The sequence below is a fragment of the Canis lupus genome, chromosome 8 (assembly GCF_048164855.1).
Source record: "Canis lupus baileyi chromosome 8, mCanLup2.hap1, whole genome shotgun sequence".
Taxonomy (NCBI): domain Eukaryota; kingdom Metazoa; phylum Chordata; class Mammalia; order Carnivora; family Canidae; genus Canis; species Canis lupus.
The window spans coordinates 19659947-19687502 of record NC_132845.1 but is presented as its reverse complement, the minus strand read 5'-3'; the positions used below and the strand labels follow the sequence as shown (position 1 = coordinate 19687502).

Here is a 27556-nt window from a genome sequence, read left to right as displayed (position 1 = left end):
TCCCTTTATACTGATTGTGCTTTGTACGAATAGAACATGTTGAAGATTCCAGGCACTGAATAGGGTTGAGAGAGTATCAGAGCATTTCAAGGTTGGTTTGACAAGGTATTCAAAGTATCACGAAGAGTTTCCTTTTTGGTCTTCTGTGTTCAAGGTACACCCTTTCCAGTGCTGAAGTTCTTTGTGAATCTGTGTTGGCAATTAGCGTGAAGACATAAATGACCTTTGGCAATCATTAGCTCCTTAATCATCATCTGCCTTCCCTTTATTCTTCAACAGATCCTGACCCACTTCATTTTTGTGTTGTAAAAAGCTTCCATTATTTTCTAAGTTCACAAAGGGCCTTTGTAAAAAAAAAAAATTCTTTTATTATGAAAGTAATACTTGCTTATTAGGAAAAAATTCAGATTAGGATGGCACAGTGAAAGTAAAAGTTTCCCTCTCCACTTCACCAAGAACCACCCTCAAGTTCACCACTCCCTAGAAGATCACCATTGACAAGAGCAAATGGTGCATGCCTGAAAGAGGATTGAACCCCTGCCATGAACACTCACAGATATGTGCTCTTGTGAAACCTCCTCTTTTTATCGAGCAATACTGAGACTGTCTTTTCATGTGTCCACATAGATTTACCTTGTTCTTTTTAATGAGTGCAGTATATCTGATAGTGTGGTTTTTACCGTAACCAATCTATTAGTGGATACTTAGGATGCTTTCAGTTTTTCTGTATCACAAACCACGCTGGTATGAACACTCTTATACATACATCATAGTGTAATTGTGAAAGTGTGTCTCTAGGATAAATCCCAAGAAGACAATTTTGCTGAATTTGATGGTTGTGTATGCTTAACATTTCCACAGATATTATTAAATGTCTCTCTAAAAAGTGGAACCAATTTACACTCCCATTAGCAGTATATGAGAGTGTCTACTATCCCACTCCCTCCCCCGGGCCCTGAGTCTCCAGAGGGAGTGGCAGGAGCTTTCAAAGCAGGCAGACCTGTTTCTGACTCTGGCTCTACCATTCATGAGCTATGTGACCTCTTTTAAGGCACTTGGGCCCTTGGGGCCTCAGTTTTATCACCTATAAAATGGAAAAAAATGTCTTCTGGGTAGATTTGCTGTGATAATTAAGTGAAATGACACAGGTGAAGAACCTAGTACAGTGCCTGCCGGGCAGTAGCCACTCAGTGTGAGCCATTTCCCTTAACTGCAGTTCTGCAACATGCCATTCTTGTTTACACCTGCTTCCCATTGCTGTCTCCTCCTCCCAGAATGCCCTTTTTTATTCTCATGGTGAAAATTCTCACAATGCAATAACAAGAGACACATATGCTGGGTTCTGAGAATCACTTTCCTTTTCTTATTTCACCTGTGTTTTTTATGCATGTTGTCAGAGAGGTGATGACACTTTTCTGGGGCTTTATGTCCAGGAATTTGGGTGTCTTTAGTTACCAGAACTGATAAATTAACCGCTAGACTGTGTTTGAATTATTTCTGTGCAAATTCACCAACCCTAAAATGTTGTAGAGGGTTGAATAATAAAGTGATGCTTGTGAGTTATAGGATGACTGAAGTTTCTCCTTTAGAAAAAGATTTGTGAAGAATTCCTCATAGAGGATTGTATATAACACCCACCCACTCCCACAAGCCGTCACTTGCCCCTAATACTTATGATGTCATACAAATAAATTTTGAGAAATAACTGGCAGCTTCTACTCATTCTCAACCTATATAAGCTCAAGTAGTAGCAATTCAATTATTGAGTGACACTCTAGCTACTTTATAGTATATACACGCTCTGTACAAATTCCCAGTTCTTCTGATTTCCAAGAGTTCCTGACCTGACCATTGAAGACTAGGGGATTCTACCTCGGCTGATTGACTACTTGGCAACTCAGCCCCACTTGGACCCTTTGTTTTTATTATTAGGTCCTGGGGGGAAAAACAATATTTGGAAGAACTAAGAAGACCATACCAGTTAGGTCCTTTAACCTTATCAGGAAGAGTTGTACCTAGGGAAGAGGGAAGGGAAGCAAACCTATTCAAAGATACTTCTTTCTCCATTGATGTTCATCCTTCACAGGTCTTCCTCAGTTTCTGGGAGGAAATTCACAAAGCTTGGATGTTCGTGTCTCAGAGAATGAGAGGCGATGCTGTCTGCAGGAAGGCCACCTCAGCCTGCCCAGTTAAAAAGATCTGTATAAGCTTTGACTGCAGAGAGATTTCAGTGTTAGCATGAAAAGCCAATCTCAGATCATTTGAATTTATTTTCCACTTCAGTTTACCCATCTGCTCCAGGAAATCTGATTTAAATACATTTTATCAGAAGCCTTCCACAGGCACCAAGTTACCTAGCAACTCCAAGTTTCCTTAAGTGAGTTGTTTCCAACATAAAGAGTGTTCACAACTTGGGGAGGATGTGTTTTTAGCTTTCAAAGTTTATGAAGCAAGAATTAAATATTGAAACTGCCATTCTCACTCTGCATGAATGTAGAATCTATTTAAATTATATAGAGTCTTGGGGGCTGTATTTCTAAAGAGAAATTTTTAATTAACCTACATGACCATAAACTTGAATGAAATAGTTCTGTTTAATTTGCGCTAACCAATCCAAGTGCAGCATTGCTCAGCTCTAATTTAAGATCTTTAGCAAAATCTAATTTGGTGCTTTGCATTTTATACCTGCTTTGGTATGTCAGAAAGATTTCGTTTTTCTGGACCTTGGCAAATAGATCCCTCAGCTCCACTATGAGGATGTAGGCTCAGATCTCTAGGTCTGATGGTGGGTCGAACACATGCAGAACCATCACTCTTCTCCAAATGCATAGGAATGATATGTAAAATATTAAATATATATGCAAATCTGTAATGTAAAACAAAAAAGGAGGTTTTTGTGGATTAGAAATGGGAAGGAAAACCAAGTGGTTAGCAAGGACTAAAGCTGCACAGCCCATTAGAAGCCAAGAGTGGATGAAGCCACCAGGACTGGAGTCTTATACCAACTGGGATCTGGCACCCAACACCCCCCACAGGAAGCAGGAAATTAAAACCTCTTTGCCTGCTTCTGAACAGGAACAAAATCACTTTGCCCATTACCCAAGTGTACAACTAGAAATGTGCCATTTGCTATGCCCAACCTAATCATTATTCAAAAGTAATGATGAAATAATGGTATTTTCAGGCAGACAAGGAATCTGGGAATTTATTTTTTTATTTGTTTGTTTGTTTTAAGATCTTATTTTTAAGTAATTTCTACACCCAATGTGGGGCTTGAACTCACAACCCTAGGACCAACAGTCTCATGCTCCCCAGACTGAGCCAGCCAGGCACCCCCAAGGACTCTGGAAATTAAAAACTCTCAGATTCCCACAAATCTAAATCAGCAGTACAATAATATAACTGTAATACCACTAATATTTTGGTGCTTAAAACAAATTGGAACTAAAATTCTAGACAATTACATGAGCATTACTCAAGGTAGAAGGGTGGGTAGTTTTGAGGAAACGGTTCAAAAAGTTTTGTCTCATGGGGTGTTTGGGTGGCTCAGTTGGTTAAGTGTCCTACTCGTGGCCTCAGTTCAGGTCTTGATCTCAGGGTCATAAGTTCAAGTCTTGGGCTCCATGCTAGGTATGGAGCCTGCTGAAAGAAAAAAAGAAAGAAAGAAAGAAAGAAAGAAAGAAAGAAAGAAAGAAAGAAAGAAAGAAAGAAAACAATAAAAGGGAAAAAAGTTTTGTTTTGCACATTGCAAGTATGTATGTAGAATTTTAAAGGAATGGACCATTTTTCTGACAGGCCTTGAAGCCTTTGGCACCAACTCATACTAAGGAGACCTAAAATTGAGGAAACATTGACCAGAATCCAGTATGCAAAAGCCTAGAGCAAGGCATTGTAGGTCACTTAGGTGACATGTTACAGCTTAGGTCAAAGTCAAACATGCCTTTTTGTAGACTAAGGCAGCAGTTCTCAAACTTTCTTGTCTTAAGACCCCTGTACACTTAATTTTGATGCTCCAAAGAGCTTTTGTTTATGTGGGTTATATGGAGATTGATATTTGCCATATTAGAAATTAAAACAGAACATTTTAAAACTCAATAGTACACAAGGGCACATTCCATTCACTGTCAGAGCAATGATGTCACCACATGTTACGTATCTTCCAAAAGACTCTTCTGTAAATATGGGAGAAAATGGGAGAGAAAAAGGTAGATAAAGTCTTGATATTGGTATGAGAATAGATTTGGCCTCACAGACCACCCCGAAATGGTCTAGGATCTCCCCAAAGATCCCCAGACCTCTTTAGAGAACTGCTGTTCTAAAGTGTAGAATGTTCTATATTACTCTTTCAATCTTCACTTGTATGTCAGGTCCACTTTCATCTGAATAAGCCCCAGATGTGTTTTCTGCTCTTGCTCTTTTCTGAGCTCACAGAACTCATTGCCAGAAACACACTTGGAATTCATTTGGACCATCCATGATAGGCTTGTTTTGTTTCATACTTTGATTTTTTTATAGATGTGTGTCTTCTCTTCTTCAGTTTGAATCAGAACAAGGGAAAGACACAAAAATACTAGTTCTTTCTTTCCTAAAGGAATTAATATGGGATACTATGAAGTCAATAAGAATTAATAGTGATTACAATGATTCTGAATTTATAAATTAGAGCTACTCTTATAATGAGCAAATTATTTTATTAGGCAAAAGGGATCACACCAGGTCTGGTTCTTCTGTGTTACTGATGGTCAATAATGTTTCAGTGCAACCACTGTCCACGGCCAGAAGCATGCATCTTCCCTAGTTCCTAACTTCTCGTTTCCATCTAACCTGTCGATTCTACTTTGGAATCCTGTCCCCTGAGGTGGCTCCATCCTTCTTATTTGCACTGTCGTCCATCGATGGTGTCTCCACCACTTTTGACTTAGGGTATAAGAACAGTTCCTTAGTGGGCTCTCTGGGCCTGACCCCTTATCTCTTCTGCTTCCAGTACACATGCTACTCAGTCACTGGAGTTATTTTCCTGAAAAAGGAAATAGGAACTTTTTTCATGTAGGAACTGACTTTGGCGTAGTTCCTACATAAAAATCACCCAGGACAACAAGATTTCCTCTTGGTCTGGGCCAGAATATACCCCATTTTACTTACCTAACACAGTTGGCTAAAGGATGGTTTTCAGAGTGGGTGCGCTGATCCCATGGGGTGGCAGGCTGACAGCCAGGAGTGAGATCACCTAATTACCTAGTCAAAAGAATGAAACTACCTGGGAATTAGAGACAACTTGGCAGAAAACAATTTTTGAGTTCTTCAAAGTGATCTTGGAAGAGTAGACTGTCCCAGCTACTGCAGATGTTAAACTGCTCGTCCTTCCTTTCTCTCTCTTTTCCTTCCTTCCTTCCTTCCTTCCTTCCTTCCTTCCTTCCTTCCTTCCTTCCTTCCTTCTTCCAACTCACTCTATACTTTCATTTTGTCCCTGGAAGCATTTCCTAAAGTAGTACCTACCACAAAAGGCACACCAGTGGTGTTCAACTGGGGCAGGTTTGTCCCCAGGAGATACTTGGCAACGTTTAGAGGCATTTTGGGTTGTCACACCTGGGGGAAGGGGAGCAGGTGCTACTGGCATCTGGAAGATAGGGGCCTGGGATGCTGCTAAACACCCTGCAATGCACAAGATGAAGAATTGTCTGGCCCTAAATGTCAGTAGTGTGAGGTTGAGAAACCCCAAGGTACACAGTGAACACTACAGTGTAGCTTTAAAAATATATGTAATACTTTCTTTATATACCTTTCCTAAATACCTTAACAACTTAACACCCATTTGCTTAATTTCAGCCAGTTTCTCATGTGCCTACAGAGTAAAGTACAATGTTCAAGATCCTTCCAAGTTTGCTCCTGCTTCCATCGGCTCCATCTTTCTTCGGGTCCAGCTGTGTGCATGCTGTATGCATGATGGCCTTAACACACCCTTTCACATCCTTGTGTGGACTCTTCTCTAACTAGACTACCCTTTCTCCTTATTCACCAGCCAACTTCTCATCATTCTTAAGGACCTAACTCAAATAAAGCCTTCTCTGATACCCTCTTCTCTTCTATCCACACTCATCTCTTAAACAAGGGGTTCCTATTTTGTTATAGTACTTGTTTATTTGTCCGCCTCTCTTTCTACACTGTGAATTTCTAAATAGATTGTATTAATTTGAATTGACAGAAATTAGCACTGGGCCTGGCACATGGTAAGTGCTCAAAATTATCTTTCAAGGATATAAACGTAGGTGCTTCTATATTGTATACTTAGGCATGAGCATGTGCGTGCACACACACATGCATTTGACACTTGGACAAAAAGAAAGGCTGGCTAAAGGTAGATTTCATCACCATTACTGTGCAAGATAACCCCTCCCAGACACTTGCATGGTATTCCTATGAGAGGAACTTGAATCAAAATTCAAAGGACCAGGGGTGCCTGGGTGGCTTATTTGGTTGAGCATCCGACTCGGGTTCAATTCAGACCATGATCTTAGGGTCCTAAGATTGAGCCCCATGTTGAGCTCTGCACTCAGTCTGCTTGAGAGTCTCTCTCTTTTTTTACCCCTCTCCCCTATTCTTTCTCTCTAAAAAATAATTTTCAAAAAAGATTCAAAGGACCAAAATGAGAAAACAGTCTATGTAGAATGAATACATCTCCAGCTGAAGGACATCTAGTACAACATTCCAGAATGGTACATGGAATGGCATTTCACTAAAAGTACAACCAAAGTTGCCCATGTTTTTCCTAGAATGTGACCCTGAATCTGTTTGCCAAGTGAGAGCTAGGAATCTGAGACATGAGTGAATGTGTGCTCTGTATGCACATACAAAAGAATAACACTTGCTGATAAATCTGCTAAAATCTGAATTCTATACTCACTTGTCATTTGTCTTTATTCAAACTCATCCAGTATAATCAAATCATGATGAACAAGCCACATGTGACTACTGATACGCAAACTGAGGAGTTGTAGGGCAAGAGTTCCTAGGTCTGTTTTTTCCTGTCTGTAAAATAAGGGTAATGATTTGTAGTAAGAGGTCAAAGGAAGGGTGCCTGAGTGACGCAGTCATTTAAGCATCTGACTCTTGGTTTTGACTCAGGTCTGATCTCAGGGTCGTGATCTTAGGGTCCTGATCTCATGGTCATGAGACTGACCCCTGTATCAGACTCCTCATTCAGTGCAGTCTGCTTAAGACCCTCTCTCTCAGGACTCCTGGGTGGCTCAGCAGTTGAGTGTTTGCCTTTTGGCTCAGGGCGTGATCCTGGAGCCCCCAGATCAAGTCCCACATAGAGTTCCCTGCATGGAACCTGCTTCTCCCTCTGCCTGTGTCTCTGCCTCTCTCTCTCTGTCTCTCATGAATAAATAAATAAAATCTTAAAAAAAAAAACTCCCCTCTCTCTCTCTCTCCCTCTGTCCCCCCCCCCAACTTGCAGGCATTCTCTCTCTCTCTCAAATAAATCAATAAATCTTTTTTTTTTTAAAAAGAGGAAAAGTGGATCATGTGCAGAACCCAAGTCTGTTTGAATCCAGAATTAACCTGGAACACACATATTATGTATATATCTCACACAATGGAGATCTAGCAGAGTCAGAAATATATTACTACATATATTACTACAGGAGTCTTATTAATTTTTTAAGATGTTATTTATTTATTCATGAGAGACACACACACAGAGAGAGAGAGAGGCAGAGACACAGGCAGAGGGAGAAGCAGGCTCCACGCAGGGAGCCCAATGTGGGACTCGATCCCAGGACTCCAGGATCACGCCCTGGGCCAAAGGCAGATGCTCAACCGCTGAGCCACCCAGGCATCCCTGAGTCTTATTAATTTTTAAGTAATTACCTATGATTTCTTTTGGATAGGATCTGGTTCCCCTCTGCTCCTTTTTCATTGTAGAAGATAAAGAAAAGCTTTACACTTGGATGTTCATCGAAGTCTTAGTAAAAGAAAGGAAAGGAAAATATTACTTAATCTTGAGCATTTTTAAAGAAACTACTATTGGAGATGAGCAAATATAATTCTAGTTTTTCCAGTTTTCAAAAAAAAAAAAAAAAAGGTGAGTTTTCCAGACTATGATGTGGAAGCCAAAAAGATTTAGTTTGAGAATTTGGAACCTCAGTTTGGGAACACATTGACATTGAAGGTTTGTCACAGGCCATAGAGGGTTTTTAGGTTGGAGGTCATTTGAATCTCTACAGCATCAAAATGAATCGAAAGGCCCAGGGTACAGACCCTGAAGTAATTAAGTATGACGAATGTACTTCTGCTAAGGGGTTTCCATGACCCCAGTAGAGCAACAGAAAAGGTGGCTTTTGTGACTCAACAGATGATCAGTGTAGATAAAGCTAGATTATAAATGGAAAAGGAAGCCAAATAAAACTATAGCATCAAAGGAAAGAGCATGCCTGCTTGGAAAGCTTTGAAGTACCAATGCATACCTCTATTTTGTAAAAAAGCATCCAGGGACTATGAACACAAGCCTTTCTTAGTCACTGTGGACTTGGAAACCAATGGACTTAAGGACAGGTGCAAAGTCACTAACTTGGTGGTAAATAGAGGAGTTTCTCTATTTGAAAGCATGTAGAGCAGAAAACATGATGTAGGGGCTTAAAGAGTGACATCAAGACCAAAGGGTGGCAGTTACAGGGGTTTGGAATTTGGACTCAACATAAGAAAATATTTTCTAGAGTGCTCTTAGTGGCTCAGAGGTTGAGTGTCTGCCTTTGGCTGAGGTTGTGATCCCAGGGTCCAGGGATCGAGTCCCACATCGGGCTCCCTGCATGGAGCCTGCTTCTCCCTCTGCCTGTGTCTCTGCCTCTCTCTTTCTCTGTGTCTCCCATGAAGGAATAAATAAAATATTTTCTAATAGCTACCCCTGCCCTATGAGGTAATGGCCTCCCTTAGTGAACAGTGAGCAGCCTGTTCCCTGCAAATGCTCAGGGAGAGGCTGCAGAGGAATGCTGAGGTGGCTGTTGAGCATCAGAGGGGCAGGCCACCCAGCAGGTCCCAGTGGGGCTCCGCCATGTGGGGGAACTCCTCTGCCCTTGTGGTTTCTGTGGCCTTTGAAGTTTTAGGCTTCGATGATTCCAGTTTACATGAAATCTTGACCATTCTCATCCTCAGCTATTTTGCCCTGCATCATCTTGTACTATTGATCATTGGCCATGCCTCCTACATTTTTTGAGGGCCTGTGAAGCCACAGAATAAAATTTTACATTGTATGTATGTAAATATTTAATAGCTAAAATGGAGAGACTGCCCCTGGGGAGGGAGGAGAGGCTATAGGCTCCTGACTGCGGTGTGGGATAGCAGCCAAGAGTGTGAACTTTGTGTCAGAACTACTTAACTTGCAGAGCCTCGGTTTCCTCCTCTGTAAAACAAGGATGATAATACCTCACAGATTATTGTGTCTGTAAATTGCCTAGCTTAGTGCTGGTGGAGACTCTTGCTTAGCCTCCTGGAGGCTTATTAGGCCCTGCATAGATTCTGCTGGGCTCTTAATTAACACAGTACCTGGTACACAGTAAGTGCTCAATAAATGGAGAAAGAGTAACATAAGGGTAGTAGCAGGAGTATAGTTATAGTAGTAGTAGCAGCTAAACCAGGATTAAAGGATGTATCCTGACTCCTAGTCCAGGGCTCTCTTCAAAACCTCTCAATGTGAGGTCTTATGCTTGTCCTCATTTTGCTTTGTGGCAATTAGCTGTGTGGCTCAAGACTTATAATATCCCTCCCTTTTAAGAATGAGCAGATCGGGGATCCCTGGGTGGCTTCGGTGGTTTGGCGCCTGCCTTTGGCCCAGGGCGTGATCCTGGAGTCCCGGGATCGAGCCCCGCGTCGAGCCCCGCGTTGGGCTCCCGGCATGGGGCCTGTTTCTCCCTCTGCCTGTGTCTCTGCCTCTCTTTCTCTCTCTATGTCTATCATGAATAAATAAATAACATGAAATCTTTAAAAAAAAAAAAAAGAATGCCCTGGGGGGCACAGTCAGCTAAATGTGCAACTCTTGATTTCGGCTCCAGTTGTGATCGCAGAGTCATGAGATTGAGCCCTGTGTTGGACTCTTAGCTCAGTGAGGAATCTGCTTGTCCCTCTCCCTCTGCTCCTTCCACCTCTCTCTCTCTCTCTCTCTCTCTCTCAAATAAGGGAATAAATGAAGTATTTAAAAAAAAAAGAATGAGAAGATCAAACCAATACCCTGACATTTTATTTTTTATTATTATTTTTTTTAGAGAAGGAGAAGTGAGGGGCCCGAGGAAGAAGGAGAGAGAGAATCTTAAGCAGGCTACACGCCGATGGGCATGGAGCCTGACCTGAGGCTGGATCTCACAACCCCGAGATCCTGACCTGAGCCAAAATCAAGAATCAGTAGCTCAACCAACTGAGCCACCCAGATGCCCCTACCTTGACATTTTAAAAAGCAGATTTGACCTCCATGACCATTGCACTCTTCTCTGAGAAGGATATTGTGAGGATAAGGTGAAAACAATAGGGGGGCTCCGAAACCCCCAGGCTACCTAGAACAGTGCCAGTTTATATCTATTTGGGGAGTTAATTATTAAAACCCCCCCTTTCACTCTCAAAAGTGTCTTAGTGTGGGTGACAAAGCACATGGTCACTCTAAACACAGCCCTCGCCGCTGTTAATCATAGTCCTTTAAACTCAGACCAAACCGCACAGACTCCAGACAAATTGTATGCAATTAGTAGTTCTTAAAAAGTGACTGTCACTTTAAGTGATTGTACATCACTCTCCTGGGCACAGATAAGCAGCCCATCAAAGTCGTCCAAAGGGGACCATTTGCAAAGAATTTTCCTATTTCCCTGAGTATCTATCTGGAATGTGAAGTTGACACCATTCTTTCCTGCAGGAATCTGTGTTATAAATAGTATTTATCGTCTATCCCTCTGAGAGCCTAGTGAAAAATGAGTGGGGGCTGGAGGAGCCCAGGTGACACTCTCTTTGCATACAGACGATTTAGCACAAAGATTTCCCTAGGCCGCTCCCCGGGTGCGGGTGCGGGTGCGGGTGCGGGTGCGGGTGCGGACAGGAAGGTGAAGGAAAGAGCAGTTCCACAGGCGGCCTGCGGTTGGAGTGGGTTGCGAGAGGCCTGCTTTGGCATCATCTGCTCTGCACTCCCCAGATCAAATGTCAGCTGCCGGGACCAACTGGTGCCTCCTGGAGGTCTTTAAAAAATGATTTTCCAGCTGTGAAAGGCTGCGCTATTGTTCTGCTGTTTGGCCACCTTCTCCCTGGCTGGCCCGCTGGCAGCAGCCATGCAGGGCGGCCAGAATGAGGGAAATCAGAGGGTCAGCCCTACAGCAGCCGCCCCGCCACCGTCCCCCCTCTCAGCTGTCTGATGTCAGACCCTCGGGGCCCCGCATATGGCCCTGGGCTTGCTCATCATTCACCTCACAGGCCTCTAGAATTTTCACAAGTCAGAGGAGGCGCCAGGAGAAAATTTGCGGCCCCTGAGGGTGCCCTAAGGGTGGTTAATAGCCAGGGAAGGTGACAAGAAAGAGGGAAGTTTAGTGTGCTGTGGTTCCCAATTGTTTGGCTAACAGCCGGAGGTTGACCTTGAGCTTGCGTCTGCCACATGGCAGGGGCACCAGCCGGGCAGCCTGCTCCGAGGGATCAGGCCTAATGGAACTTGAAAATGCAAATGGTTTTAATGAATAGTCTCCCCTGCCCCTCTCCCGCCTCCCCGTTTCTCAGCTGAGAGGGCGAAGTCCCCACTTGCTCTAGAATCCAAAGGGATGATAGAGACCCGTTCCTCTGAGCCTCCCAAGCTGGAGTTTCCCCATCACAGGATCACAGGGCAGCCCCACGTGCCTGGGCCCTGACTTGATCCCAGCCCAGGGCAGGGGCCCGAGGAGACCAGGGACAAATGGGCTTTCCATGAGAATGATTCTCTGGTACTTACAAAGCTGACAAGCGGCGGGCCAGGTGGGCGACTGGTGGGCTGTGGGTTCCCGGGGCCTGGTCCCGGGTTGCTGTCCCCGTCTGGCTGGGGGCGGTGTGCGGGGGGTGGGCAGGTGGCAGGAAGGCCTGCCACCCTGTGGGTCACGGCCTCCACCTCCTTCCCTCCAAAATGCAGCCTGGGGGAGCCCCAGGGGCTTGCCCTGCAACACCCCGATGCTGTTCCCCGATGCTGTTCCTGATGCAGTGAGATCTGCAGCAGGTACCTGATCTTGCTGATTCTTTCTCGCCCTTAAAATCTAAGGCCCAGCCGCGTTGGGTGGCATGATCAACATTTAAGGAAAGAAAGCTTGCTCCTTCTTATTTCCCCACATCTGAATTCTGATCCCGATGCGTGGCTGAATTCCCTGTGCCCCAGAGGGTTTGCATGTAGATAGGGAAGCTCCATGTATATAATAAAATACGTAAGACAGTCTATGAAAGTAAATGCGGACTGTTGTAATTTTGATCTCAGTATCTCCCAAAGTTATCAAAAGTGTTTTGTAAACTGTAAAGTAATATACGCATGTAAGCGGGTGTTGCTATGGTTATTTTATTTTATAAAATGCCTTTTAAAAAAACGCAAAAGTGATTTCTCTTGTAGGATTGGTTGTGTGAGAAACATCGGATGAGCACAGAAAGCTCTAGCGTGGTCACCAGGCAGTTAGTTGTTCAAAAGCCGTTTCCAAGGGTCGCCCCGAAATCCACTCTAAAGGTAAATGAGAGGTATACTTCATCTTAAAAACGGACTCTGGAAATAAAACCAGTTTGGAACAAATGATAAAAGAATGTGATACTAACATTTTAAATTGTAAGATATACCAACTGAATTAATTAATGGGAAACAATTATTAGATGCAGGGTTCCCTGCGTTGTCCCCATCAACAAGCCCTGCCTGGATGGCTTATTTATAGGCTGGTACAGCTTGCAAAAAGAAAGAAAAAAAAATCAAGTTGGGGGCTCCCTGAATATGGTCGAATGCTGAAAATCTCATTTACCATTACTTTGTAAATCCACATCTTTTTCAAATGCTTAAATGATTTTTACTGAACAGTAAGCTTAGGCGATGAGTCTGGATTTATACAGTTGTTCTTGGAACGGGCTTTGAAAGTGTCAGGTAGTAATTTTTTCAAAAAGAAAAAAAACTTGGCCATGGAGCCATAGACCATTGTCCTGAAGGAAAAGGGATCAGTCAGTGTTTCTGTAAAGGTGGGTAACCCGCAGGCAGAAACAACTGCTCGGGATATTTTGCAAATTTACATTTACATTTGTTGATTCCATATTAAACTGAATAACCAGGCACATGGAAGGTAAAACCCTCTTTTAATTAACCCTCTTGGTGTGGGCCCATGTGATTAAATATGACGGAGCTGCTCCTGGGGTTTCTGCTCCTGAAAATACTAACAATAATCATTTGTTTTGTTTTTATATTTAAACACATTATTGCATAGCTTGGTGCAGAGATAATTACCAATTTTATCTCCTGTGTTTTTCTAATGTTCATTAATAACAATAAAGGGTTGTAGGTTAAAAACTCATTTAATTGCCTTTATGTTAATGACATTATGAATAGCCTTAGCTACAAGATTCTAATTCTGTCCAGTATCCTCTTTCTCAGTGGAGCCCCAGGAGGGCTGCTCATTTTATCAGCATTACTGATTCAGAGTTTTTCCTTGCAGGTGGGTTTTTGTACATAATCAGAATTAATGCACAACACATTTTGCAAGGAATGGAGTAGAAGCACTTGGAATAAGTAATTAACTAGAGTGCCCAAGGAAATATGCCCGAGCATTTTTTTAGCATATTCATAAAACATTAAGAACAGTCATAAACACAGTAGAAACAATTTCCTGGTAATGTGCTTTTAGACTATTTTCTGGTTCCTTCTTTTTTTTTAATTTCTCACATAGGGGAAAATTTTTTTTTAACTGAAAATCCCAGGGACGCAGATAAAATGCCCAATGTGTGGCGCTTTGGGATGAGATGCGCTTCTGTGCTGCTGCAACCGTGTTGGCAGTCTGGGTACCATTTCCTTTCTCTTCCCCTGCTCCCATCTCCATCATATCGTTTATCAGGCAGGTAAGGGAGTGACTGCAGCTCGCACCATCCCAGGAAGTGTGGTTACCCACCTATCTCCAATTTCTAGCTTTCACCTCTTGGCATGGGAGAGGATGCCCAGGACAGAGGAGGGGGTAAGAAGCAAAGCATCCAGTCTGTGGTGTAGCACCCCTTAGACTGACACATTCATCCCTCCAGCTCTTGATGGCTGATGGCTCAGCTGAATCACGCCCCAGCTCAAGGTCATGTCCCTACCCCAACCCCCAGGCAACCTGCATCCAATGACAGGTCAGTAGGAAAATTCAAGGGTCTGACCACCCTTCCTTCAAGGTAAGAGAATTCAGAAGGCCATTCTGACATCAGAGCACCCTGGGGGATTGGCTGAGGGCTTTGTCTTGCATCTGTCATCCTTCCTCACAGATGTTATTCTCAAAAGCACCCCCCCCACACACCCCGTCCACCTCTTATGCACAAATCTCAGGGTCTAGTTCCTAGGAACCTGACCCACAACAGGTAAGCTACAGTGATCTACTGACCCATCTCCATGATGTCTGGTGGACACTGAAGAAGTAGATACTCCCGGGCCTCTTTGACCTTGGTATCCTTTTATGTACTTTGGGTGTAGAGCTTGGCCCCCTGAATGGTGCCAGGAGCAGGGTGAAGGTTCACTGCTCTCACATTGAGCACGCATCACATGAGCTAAGGCATATGAAAATGTTTTTAAAACCATAGACCACAGAGTTAGATGGCTGAGTTCACATGCTGGCTGTGGTTTTCGGACAAGCTACTTATATTAACATCATTGAGCATCAGTTCCTCATCTGGAAAGTGGAGCTAATGGCACAGGTAATGATTGTATGGTGTTAACCGAGTCCCCCAATATGTAATAAAGCTCAGTGGATGCAGTAGCTCACTTTTACCCCTTACCCATCTTCGTACCATCATTTATATGGAGATATGATTTTGTATGGGGTTTTTTTTTGAAGAGGCTAAAATATCAACTAAATTAATCAAGTAATTATATTTTATTTTATTTTTTTTAAAGATTTTATTTATTTATTCATGATAGTCACAGAGAGAGAGAGAGAGAGGCAGAGACACAGGCAGAGGGAGAAGCGGGCTCCATGCAGGGAGCCTGACGTGGGATTCGATCCCGGGTCTCCAGGATCGCGCCCTGGGCCAAAGGCAGGTGCCAAACCGCTGCGCCACCCAGGGATCCCAAGTAATTATATTTTAAATTCCAGTAGAATTAACATAGAGTGTTATATTAGTTTCAGGTGTATGGAGACTATGATTTTTGAATGCTGAAAATAATCTTCACTACCAGCCAGACCAGTTTCTTCAAGACTGGGGTTTAAAATAGCCCTGGCTCTCATGGATTTCAACATGCTATCTAAGTGGGAGCCCACAGAAGATGGTGGCACAGATCCAGCACAAAGCTCTTGATCAAAAGAAGAAGCAGGATATGCATAAGATCCCAGGTGACTTAGAGCAAGGCTGCATTTATTTCTTCCAAATAGTGGGAAGGTGAAGTAGACAGTGACATTGGTTTGCTAGGGACCTGAAGACTTTAATGCATTAGTTTATTTTATTCTCATAGCATCCTTAATTAGGTACTGTTATTATGCCTACTTTACAACGGAGGAAACTTAGAATCAGAGAGTTTATGTCACTTCCCTTACACAACTAGTAAGTTGCAAACCCAAATCCTTGCCTTTAATGACACTTTATAACAGGGAACCCATGGCTTGAAAAATTATTTAAAATTACCCCCAATATCAGTATTTCCCAGGCAATTAGATGTCCTATTCCTTTTTAAAATATCAAAAAAAACCCTCAAGTCCTATCCAAAGACCATTTTATGGTGGTACCTGGTGCTAACAACATTTCACAGTGAAGTCAAAATCTCCTGGTGCTTTAAAAAATAGAGGGCTTTCTTTGCTTATGGCATTGTAATTAGGAAGCACAACTCCTTTGGTCTTAAAACTAAAGATATGTGCTTTGAAAGCGGAGTTTAAGAGGTGTGGAAGTAATCATTATTCAAAACGATGTCACATCAGGTTGTGGTTAATCTCACTGTTCAGAAATGCATGGAGTACAAGAATATTATTTTCTTATAATGCTATGGATTTGTACAGCACAAAATTTTTTCAAATGTTTTTACACTTATTTGACTTCACAACAACTCAGTGGAGTGGATAGTAGAGCACCATTTGTTAGAAGATAACACTTCACTTCTTTAAGGAACCTGTCCAAGTGGCACAAGTTCTCTTGACAGTAGAGATGAGTCTAGACTTCTTGCTACTCAAAATGTTGTCTTGGGGCCAACAATGTCAGCATCACCTGGGAGCTATTTAGAGATGCAGGCTGAAAATACTGAATCTACCAGGTATACTGAATCAGAATCTTTTTTCTGTAAGATTTTATTTATTTTAGAGAGAGAAAGCAAAAATGGGGGGAGGGGAGGGAGAGGGAGAGAAAGAATCCCAAGCAGACTCTATGCTGAGCATAGAGCTCCATGTGGGGCTTGATGCCAGGACCCCAAGACCATGACCTGAACTGAAATCAAGAGTCAGATGCTTAACCAACCAAGCCACCCCAGGTACCCCTAGCATCTGTCTTTTATAATGTGTAAATGTGTAGGCATATCAATGTTTGACAGCACTGTCTCCTCCTACTGTTTCACTGTCTCAAATCCACTCTCCTCTACAGTCTAGAATGTAAGCCCCATGAGGGGATAGGCCTACATCTGGCTCGTCCACCACTGTACCCTTGGCACTTGCACAACGCCTGGGCCAGAGCAGACATTCCATTAGGCACATCAATAGCTGTGTTATTGGGTAGTTTGATGTGCCAGCCAGTTACTACCTGTATCCCTTCCTAGAGGAAAAAGGATAATTTGTCCATGTTCCTGAAGGTCCACCATCAGCACAGAGGCATTTGCCTTGCTCATTTGAAAAAGGCCAAGTCATACTTGCTATACGGAAGCCTGTGGTTTGCAATCCTGTTTCTCAGCCCACAAAACCAGTGCCTCATAGGGAGGGGGAACGTTGTGCTATGTAATTATTTAAATGAAAACAACATAAATGAAGAGAAAGGGCTATTTATATCAAGTGCTACTAATTAAATGAGAAATAATGGGCCCTGCTGAGAAAGGATACAGTGGGAGAGAGCAAGAAAAACTTCCTGCCAGCAAAGACTAGCAGACAATGGGACAGTTTTCCTAGTGGGATAATTATGACTCCCGGAGAAGATTGTCCGAGGCAAGATGAGATAAGTACCAGGAAAGTATAATGTGCTCCCAACCCTATTATCAATGATGCTTTCAGGCACCAGCTCCGGGTCACGGATTTTGAATACACTAAATGCTTAATTCAGTGCTGCCCTTTCACCTGAAAGATCTCGGGGTAAGAGAAAAAATGTGTGCACCACCGGTCCGGTGCTCCCTGATTTAACTCTTCACTGAAATACTCTAGGAATAAATGACAGGGGAGGAAATTACAGCTCCTCCTCCCCGCTTGGCTCTCCCACCCAGAAATTGATTTCCATTTCAAACAGCTGATAGAGCAACAATGTGGTCATCAAAAAGCTTGTGATGATGATCCTCCAACATCCTGCCTTACTTTTTTTTTTTTTCTTCAAGATCACTCTGAAAAATTATTTTAGAAGCAGGAGATGGGTGGCGTGGAAGTGAAAGTCTCCTATTCAGAAAATCAACACAGATTGAGGCATCATAAGATGCTGATTTATAAGGCTGCTGCGTTGGAAACGACTTGCTTTCTCATTAGTCAGACCTGGTTGATGGCTATGATAAAAATAAGACAAATAATTTAAAACAAATACAAGATAAAAACAAGGCAAATAATTTAAGACCGGCAGAGTATGCTTGACTTTCAGTTTGTCCTTGGAAGATTTGAGGCCTGAGTAAACACAAATTCAGAGAGAAGTCAGAAGACTAGAAGTCACAGATGCCACAGAGCATTGCCCTTAAGGGCTCAGGCTCTGGGACAGAACAACCTGGGTTTAAATCCAGGTGGGCCCCAGTCTTTCTGGCACCTCATCCAAGCACCCCTAGGTCCTGTGTTCCTCACCTGTAAGTAGCAGCTAACAACAGAAACTACCCCTGTGTGGGATGCCTGGGCGGCTCAGCGGTTGAGCATCTGCCTTCAGCTCAGGGCATGATCTCGGGGTCTGGGATGGAGTCCCACATTGGGCATCTTGAGGGAGCCTCCTTCTCCCTCTGCCTGAGTCTCTCATGAATAAATAAAATCTTTTTAAAAAAAAAGAAAGAAACTACCTCTGTGGTGGGTGGGAGGAATGAATGACATAGTTGCATTCCATTAGTGGAATACACATTGCCTGGCCAAGCTGGGCTCTAGGTATTTGTTTTGCTATGCAAACGAATAGCTTCTATTTGAAAAGATTTCCAACTTTACGTATACTTATCATATACCTTTTATGGGATTAAAGCAGTGAAGATTGAGGAAAGTTATCTAGGGCCTATTTCTTGCCTGTAGTGAGCTTACAAACTAACTGGAAAGATGATGGGGAACATGAAGCTATTAAGGAAAATGAGAGGACTGGATGAAAGCCCAATGGGAGATGGTGGCCAGTGGAAGAGAGAGGTAAGGGGTGAGGAAGTCTGGGAGAGAGTAAAGCTGTGAGCAGAGGTGAAACACTTCTAGGACAAATAAATGGGACTATAGCAGGGCTCTGGGGGACATGGGGATGTTGAGAAGTTGGTGAGCTGTTTGGCCATGAACTATTCAATAGCAACTAGATCTGCTATGGAACTACCCTGGTCATCTGACAAATTCGACTGGGGAGTGCCTCTGGTGAACACTTGGTGCTTGTCTCTATGACACCCTATATATTATATTCTTAGTGGCTCTTGGACAAGAGATCCATTTATCCATGTTTATTGAACATGTAATACATGCCAGGCACAAGGGATATAGATATGAACAAGACAAAGCACGCCCTGATCTTTATAGAACTCACATTCTTCTGGTGGAGGTATAAAATAAGCACATAAATATATAGAGTAGAGATTCAGCAGGGCAAGGAACAAGGAAGGATGGTGGGTGGCCATTTTAAGCAGAATGGCTGAGAAGACCTCTTTGAGGGTATGATCTATGAGCCCAGGCCTGAAGAATAGAAGAAGAACATTCCAGATAGAAGGACAAGCAGGTGCAGGGGCTCCAAGGTCGAATGACATTTCCTACTTGGAAAAAAGGCCTGTGCCACCATAAAAGGGTGAACATGGCCATCCAAGTGCTGCAAAGATTTCTTCTACGGTACTCCAGTTATGTCTGCCCAAGTGTCTCGCTAATGAGCAAAGTAAAGTTCAGAATCATTGATCAGACTTCCAAAAGTAAGTTAAAAAATTGAGTTGAAGGGATAATAGTGATGCAATTGGCATTTGCAAGCTGACAAGTGCATTTTTCTTAAGAACACCGGAAAGTTTAAGATGTGTCTGATTGCTTAGGCTATGGTTCAAACGGTGGCCTTAGTTTGCATTATCTTCCATCTGCCTACTTGCTAGAACCCCAACAATGATTAGTATTTAGTAAAATTACTTTGTTGAGTAAAAATTCACGAAACGGGTATATTTCTGGATAAGAGTAAATGAGTACATCATGCGCTGGAACCTTCATCTTGGGACTTCCCCCCGAATAAAGCCATATTATTGTCTAACACCAATAATTCAAGTGACAATGTGTTGTTGCAGGTCTGTTAACCTGAAATCTTGAACTAAATCTGTCAAAAGTTTTCTTTTTTTGCAAACTGGCTAAAACGTTTAGTGGCAGGGGGAAAAAATGCCATGGAAGCATTATGTTAAGAAACCTTTGTTTCAACACGAAGAAAGAGTTGTTTTTATTTAACAATTTCTGCCAACAGTCTGGTAACATATTCCAATTTTGATTTCACATTTTCTTAAGCTGTGCTGATAAAAATGTGGACATCTAACATGCAAACAATAATTCTTCACTAAAGGGAGAGAATAATTATTGATATGTATTGATATTCAACTTCCCGATTCCTTAACCTTTTGGTGGAAAAGACTCTTGGGACGTTATTGAGGAAAAAGTGGTTTTTTTCCTTCCAGATGGATTTGTTGGCTAGGGCAATATTTTTAGTTATGCCAATAAAATGAAAGGGAGACAGAAAATCAGGCAACTGCCGGAGTGGTTAGTGTGGGACTATTACCCAGGCAGAAATGAGGCCAAAGGGATGATAAATGTGTGCTTCTCCCCCACTCCATCAGCTGAAGCCTGACCTGGATCTTCTTTTTCCATCTGAGCTCCAAGCAAGCCACCATTTTTCACAGCAGCCCTTAATAGTGGACATTAACTTAGCCCTCCCCAAAAGGGCTGACCTGCAGTCTACACTCGGTGCTTCTCCAAACTGTAATCACTTGCTCAGTCCGTAATTTTATCAAATAGCATGCACCTTTTTCAGCCACTTATTGGCCAATTAAGTCAAGTTCTCACTGAGGGGGTCCAGCTGGCTTCAAGTTATCTAAGATGAATTGATTGAAAACATTCTGCAATCTATGAACCCGGTTTAATGATCTAGGTGATAATACTTGTAATTCTTCTCAGTCAGGGGAATTTGCTGCAGCTGTTGTCGGCAAATCCATGTCCTGATACACTCAAGTACCAGAAAAGCAGTAATCCGCCCTCGGAGTTCCATAGTGATGGCTGCACTGTGGAAAGGGAAAGGTAAAATTCATTCGGCATCTTTCCGTTGATGTTTTACTTTATCCCATCGTAAATGCTTTTTTTTTTTTTAAGGTAGACTATGGGAAGAATGCATTATTGATAATACTTCATCAAGAACAGTGAATCGCAAATTAAATGCCTTAGACACGAAATGCAATAAACAGCACATCAAATATTTTTGAAATACGCAAAGCATTGCTTTAAGGTAAGAATGTGATATTTTCTAAAATGTTGGGGTGGGGTTCCAAGCACTAAAGTCATTATTTTTATATGAAGTGTTTCATGGCAGTCAGAAATACTAAGGGTTTGAGCTCCCACCCCCTGGATTCATGGCTATTGAAGTGATAATGAAGAAGTGTCATACGGTGACACAGGCCTTCCGTGATTCTCCAAACACTTTTCTGCACAGTGACATATTTTTAAAAAGTAATCATTAAATAATTTGCTTGCTTGCTTTCCTATCTGTGCATTTGTTTCTTGAGCCGCTGAAACGTTAATTCTCCTCCCTATGAAGCAAATACTGTAAATAACACTCTGAAGGTTTTTCTGGGTGTTGCAAATTCAGACTACTTAAGAACACTCTTTCCTACAGTGGTCTGCGGAGTTTGTGTTTACAAACTGAAGAGCTGGTTTTGATTTTCTTACGAAAGTGGCAGCTGTGATATTAATTTACGCTGTGCTCAGGAGCCACCGACCCTCTCTTTCCGGAGAGTAGGTTCCTTTGACTGAGAGGTGTGATTGAACTTGGCTTTGGGGATGTGTGACTTGCTGGGAAAGGCTGGTGATTTTGAAAAGATTTTAAATTCTTTCCAATGGCTGGAAAAACAATGGACTGGGAAGGATGTATCTTCAAGGCCAGTGTAGGCTTTGGTGGGAAAACTTCATTGGACCATGGCCATTCTCTAAGGGTCCAGAATCTCTCACTATCCAGTAAGGAGTGAGAAACAAGGAGTGAGGGGCACCTGGGTGGCTCAGTGCTTGAGCATCTGCCTTTGGCTCGGGTCATAATCCCGGGGTCCTGGGATTGAGACTTGCATCAGGCTCCCCACTGGGAGCCTGCTTCTGCCTCTCTCTCTCTGTGTCTCTCATGAATAAATAAATAAAACATTTTTAAAAAAGAGAGAGAGAAGGAATGACTGTTTTCTTTCATTTTTCTAACCAGGACAAGGCAAGGCCAGGTAGAGCTTTGGGGTCTGGTATGAAACAAACTGAGTTTTCTCTGGGAACAATATATCTGATTATTCGAAGAATCCTTTTCTGCACTTTTTTTTTCTTGCCTCTATATGCCTCCCCCACCCTTTGTGGATGAATTAACCCAACTTAAAATGTTCTATTATAAATGAAAAATCTTATCCAAGTGGGATTAATTATAAAAACTAGTAGTGGGGGCAGCCCCAGTGGCTCAGTGGTTTAGCTCTGCCTTCGGCCCGGGGCCTGATCCTGGAGATTCTGAGTCCCACATTGGGCTCCCTGCATGGAGCCTGCTTCTCCCTCTGCCTGTGTCTCTGCCTCTCTCTCTCTCTATGTCTCTCATAAATAAATTTTAAAAATCTTAAAAAAACAAAACACAACAAAACTAGTAGTCACTTGCCACATGCTAGACCCTGGTTCTAAGAACTCTACATGAATTCAAACTCAGGTTAATTCTCACAACTTACCAAGTCAGTGCTATTACCTTCATTTTACAGATGAGGCAACAGGAGAACAGAGAAGTTAAGTAACTTACCCAAAGTCACACAGCTAGTAAGTGCCCGAGCCAGAGCCAGGTAGGCTGGGTGTAGTGCCTTCATGATTTTTGACTACATACTGCTTCTCTGATTTCTCATAGGCCCAAAGCTTAAGGTGCTTTAGCTTTCTGGCCTGTTCCCATGATATCTCCACAGGGAAGGAATTACAGAAGAGTAAAAGGACACAACTAGCAGAATCCAAGTGCCTGTCTTCAGAAGGCCTTACCCAGATGTATTACCTGGGGCCTAGCTAACATCCAAAGAGCTCAAAGCACTTCAGAAATGTATAGTGTCAGAAGAGTAAATATCTTGCTTCTTTTCTTTTTAACAGATGAACACAAAAAGCAAAACGCCAGGTTGACCTGGGATTCATTTCTCCCAGATCTTAGCCTGATTTCTCCTTTGGGCCCATTTTATCTCATTGAAACACGGATTAACATGACCCTTTCCATACATATTCAGATTATTCTTGGGAACAAAGAATCTCTTTTATCTAAATCTGGCACTGTGATAGCTGTTGAAAAAAATTAGGTCTTACTATGAAGGTGAAGATTTCATCTGGGGATAGAGATGTAAGAAGGGGAAAAGCTAAATACCATCTGCAAATTATCTGTATCTTTGAAATCTACAGATGAGGAAATGGAGGCTAAGGTCACATGCCCAGTTTTTTTTTTTTTTAACTGCCTAGAGCATCTCTTTCAATAAATAAAGGGGTTTTACAATATGAAATTATTTTCATTGATTATTTTAAATTTCAATAAAATATATTTATTTTAAAACGTACATGAGGGCAGCCCCAGTGGCTTGGCGGTTTAGCGCCGCCTTCAGCCCAGGGTGAAGCCCCATGTGTGATCGAGTCCCGTGTGGGGCTCCCTGTGTGGAGCCTGCTTCTCCCTCTGCCTGTGTCTCTGCCTTTCTCTCTCTCTGTGTGCTTCTCATGAATAGATAAATAAAATCTTTTAAAAAATTTAAAAAATAAAATGTAATGATAAAATGATCTCCATTAGAGTCTCATAGGCTTGGGGCCTCTCGTTATATACTTACATTGCACTCATACTTTCCTTCTTGGCACTAATCACAATTGTAATTAAGTAATGCATACGTAATTACTTATTTAACTTTGATTTCCCTAACCAGAAAAAAAAATTGCACAAGGGTAAAGAACGTGACTGTGTTTTTTACTACAATATCCCCAGTGTATCTGGTACATAGTAGTAGGTGCTCATATATTTGCTAAGTGATATAAATGAATGACTGAATACAATATTTTTTGTTACTTAGAGCAAAACACTTTTTTTGATTTAAATTGATACACTTTAGAGCAGCTTTAGGTGCATAGCAAAATTGAGTGGAAAGTACAAAGAGATTCCATATATCCCTCTCCCCACACATACACAATATCCTGCACTATATACCAAAACGGTGTTTACAACATCTGTCTTGGTTTCTAGTCTAATTTATCTCAAATATAGTACCTGAAGAATAACAAAAAGGCCCCCCAAATAGTGACTTAAATAATGTAGATGTTTGTTTCTCTTTCAAAGGACAATCTGGCTGATTCAGACTGGAGAGGTAGCTCTGCTCCCCGAGGCCAGGGTGGATCTGCCATCTCCAACATATGGCTTCCAAGGCCGCTCAAGTTGTCATCATTTCCAGCTGGTAGGGACGGTGATGAGCCAAAATCCAGCATGTGGAGCCCTTCTTAAGTTGGAGATGACACAGAAGTTGCACACATCTCTTTCTCTCACATCCCATTATCCTAAACTTCAGGCCCATAGTCACTTCTAGCTGCCAAGGAGGCTGGGAAATGTAATTGCTTGCTGGGTGGCCGTGTGCCCAGAAATATGGAAAAGATGGATTTTGAAGGATAGCTAGTAACCTGACACACCACGGGATGAGAAATGTTTATTAAAATAGACAACCCAATGAAACCTAAATAAGAGGAATGAAAGCTCTAGAGCTCTAATCTTCAAATGCTTCAAATATCTAATCTTCAAAATCGTCAAAGAGGCCCTTGTCACCAATATAAAGCCACTTCATTGGTTACAGGAGTATTAGCCACGTAAGAAAGAAATGGTGTTATAACAAGTGGAAGCTGGGCATAAGACTAACAGAATAATGTGAGAAACTGGTTCTTTGTTTATCATTCATTCTTTGAGTCATACCTTTCCCTTTCCAATAAAGAAAAGGCTATTATACGTAGCATCTAAGGTGGTGCTCAGCGATTTCAGCCTCTTGGTGGTCATATTCTTGGAAGTCACCTCCCCTCTAGTGTGGGCTGGATTTGTTGACTTGCTTCTAAGAAATAGAACCTGTCACCCAATTAGACTCTCATCTTGGGACCCCTCTCTCACTTTCACTCACTTGCTCTGCGGGAAGCCAGCTGCCAGACTGTGAGCTGCTCTATAGAGAGGTCTATGTGTCAAGGACCTCCAGGCAACAATGAGAAACCAAGGCCTCCATTCAAGAGTCTGTGAGAAACCAAATTCTGCCGACAACCACAGAAGCAGGCTTGGAAGCAGATTCCCTTCATTTGAGACCACAGCACTGGTCCTCATCAGACACTTTGAGTCACTGGCACCCAGCTAAACTATACCCAGGTTCTGGATCCACAGAAACTGGGAATAATAAATGTTTATAGACTTAAGCCATTAAGTTTAGGGGTCACATAAATGACTAATATAAATAAATGGTTGACTCATTTCAGCAGTATGCAACTAATACAAATGCCAGTTACTAGAATATAGATTCTAATGGTCCTATAATTTTCTAGTAGTAATTTTGTGTAATAAGCAACTTTAAGTGGTCTAACTAACCAAGACTGTAATTTAATCCACTGGTCTCTAAAGTCTGGTCTTGGAATACCTAGAGGTCCCCAAGACTCTTGTAGGGGATCTATGAAGCTAAAACTCCTTTTTTGTTTTATTATAATACTACTGAAATAGCTTTAGCCTGTTTCACTCATTCTCTCATGTGTGTACAGTGAGGTTTTCCAAAGACTACATAATATGGGGTAGTATCATTCTTCTGACAATTTATGAAATGTATGTTTAGGAAATCTTATGTTTTCTAGAATTTTCTGAAGTAGTTAAATTTAGAATATAAACATGCCTTTTCTGAGATTAGCTCAGTTGTTTTGATTATTTCTCTGCTTTAAATAGTTATCTTCAATTATACACCTGGTATAGTCTCTATAACCTCAGTATTGGCCAATGCACTATTATTTTTAAATCTTCAAGTTTTCTGTGCATCTATGCAGAAACATAACAAAAAGTACATATCTGGGCTGCCCTGGTGGCTCAGTGGTTTAGTGCCGCCTTCATTCCAGGGCCTGATCCTGAAGACCCAGGATTGAGTCCCATGTCGGGCTCCCCACAGGGAGCCTGCTTCTCCCTCTGCCTGTGTCTCTGCCCCTCTCTCTCTGTGTCTCTCATGAATAAATAAATATCTTTTTTAAAAAAGTACACATCTGTTGTCTTGTTTGCAGTAATATTTTAGAATTTTCTCAGTTTTAATTTTTGATATGGTATGTGTGGGATAGCTATAATCCCATAAACATCTCTTTAGATTCTCAGTGATTTTTAAGAGTATAAAAGGGTTATAACACAAAAAATTTGAGAACTGACAAGTGTGATTGAACCCCTACCTCTGCTCAGCATTGTGATGGATGTGATGAGGGACATACAAGTGTATACATAGCCTTTTCCCTTAAGTTGCTTAAAATCTAATTGTGGAGAGAAGCCTCATTTGTTGTCTGAGATGTACACTGCAACACTAAATGTTGTAGTAGGGACTGCACATGCAATAGAACTACATGGAAGGGAGAAGCTGGCGGGGGGGCGGGGGGGCAGGGTCAATGGGGAATGACTAAGCTTTTCAGTCCTCCTAGTGAGAAGTTTCAGGAGACGAAAGAGAACATTTGAAAAGAAGACAGTATGAAAGTGTATCACTGGCGGCCCCAGAAGAGTAAAGCCAAGTCCCCAGCAGCTCTCAGCCATGTGCTAACTTTGATTTGGGGAACTTCCATGGGAGCTCCATCTGCCAATTACTTTCTGCCTGCGTCAGTGACCTGTTGCCATAACCCTCAAAAGGCAGGCACAGTTCTGACCTACACTTCCCTTAAGTAGGAAACTTAGAATCTCATGTTCTGTAAACTCAATTTCATCCTACGGAGACCCATACTCAGAATTGTGACGATGTTGCCCATGTTAGGTACGTGTTAGGCTCAAGGTGTTTTTTCTATTTGGGGGCTCTTGTGGCACTTCTTTTGGTGAAAAGACAAAAAAGGATTTAACTGCTTTGGGCAAAAGATGCCATTGCTTCTATTTGACTGATAAGAATTAAGAATTCAAGAACTCAGGCCGTAGACCCACATGCACAAGTGTGGGATCTTCATCAGCTCTAGCTCTCTGACTCTCAGTTCTACTATCTGTAGATATTTGCCCTGCATGCCTCACAATGGGATCAGAATGATCATAGAGAATTTGTGTTGAGGGGCATGGGAAGCCATATCTAAATTTACAATCATAGTAATCCCAATAAAAAAGCTAACATATTGGGCACCTGGGGGGCTCAGTGGTTGAGCATCTGTCTGCCTTTGGTTCAGGTCACGATCCTGGGGCCCTGGGATCAAATCCCTCATTGGGCTCCCTGCAGGGAGCCTGCTTCACCCTCTGCTTGAGTCTCTGCCTCTCTCTCTGTGTCTCTCATGAATAAATAAAATCTTTTTTTTTAAAGCTAACATTAGTAAGCACTTACTTCATGCTAAGCACTGTTATAGGCACTTTCCTCACATTATTTTGATTACTAAGTTCATTTGCTCTTATTAAACTGTAACATAGTAATGAGAGCTTCATTGAGATCAGTAGATACATGGCATACAACACAGTATGTCACAGCAGCAAATTCTTAAAAAAAGAAAAAGCAAAAACAAAACCAAGCAACAAGAACTCCCATTTATTGAAAATTTCTTTAATTCATGGACTGTGAGAAACAGAAAGGAGAGCTTGTTCTAAAGGAGGTATATCTGTGCCTTTTCTAGAAAAGGCAGGTGCCCGGGTATAG

General features: G+C 42.2%; 1 long non-coding RNA gene across 2 annotated transcripts in view; it reads left to right on the top strand.

The window, feature by feature from the left end:
* LOC140637937 (uncharacterized) overlaps window positions 1-25918 on the top strand; it is a 49564-nt gene extending 23646 nt beyond the window's left edge. For both annotated transcript variants that reach the window (XR_012035053.1, XR_012035054.1), the window contains 5 exons: window positions 12587-12697; window positions 15312-15521; window positions 20646-20765; window positions 20838-20970; window positions 24037-25918. This is a non-coding gene — a long non-coding RNA (uncharacterized lncRNA). The remainder of the gene's footprint in view (window positions 1-12586; window positions 12698-15311; window positions 15522-20645; window positions 20766-20837; window positions 20971-24036) is intronic.
* The last annotated feature ends 1638 nt before the right edge of the window (window positions 25919-27556 follow it).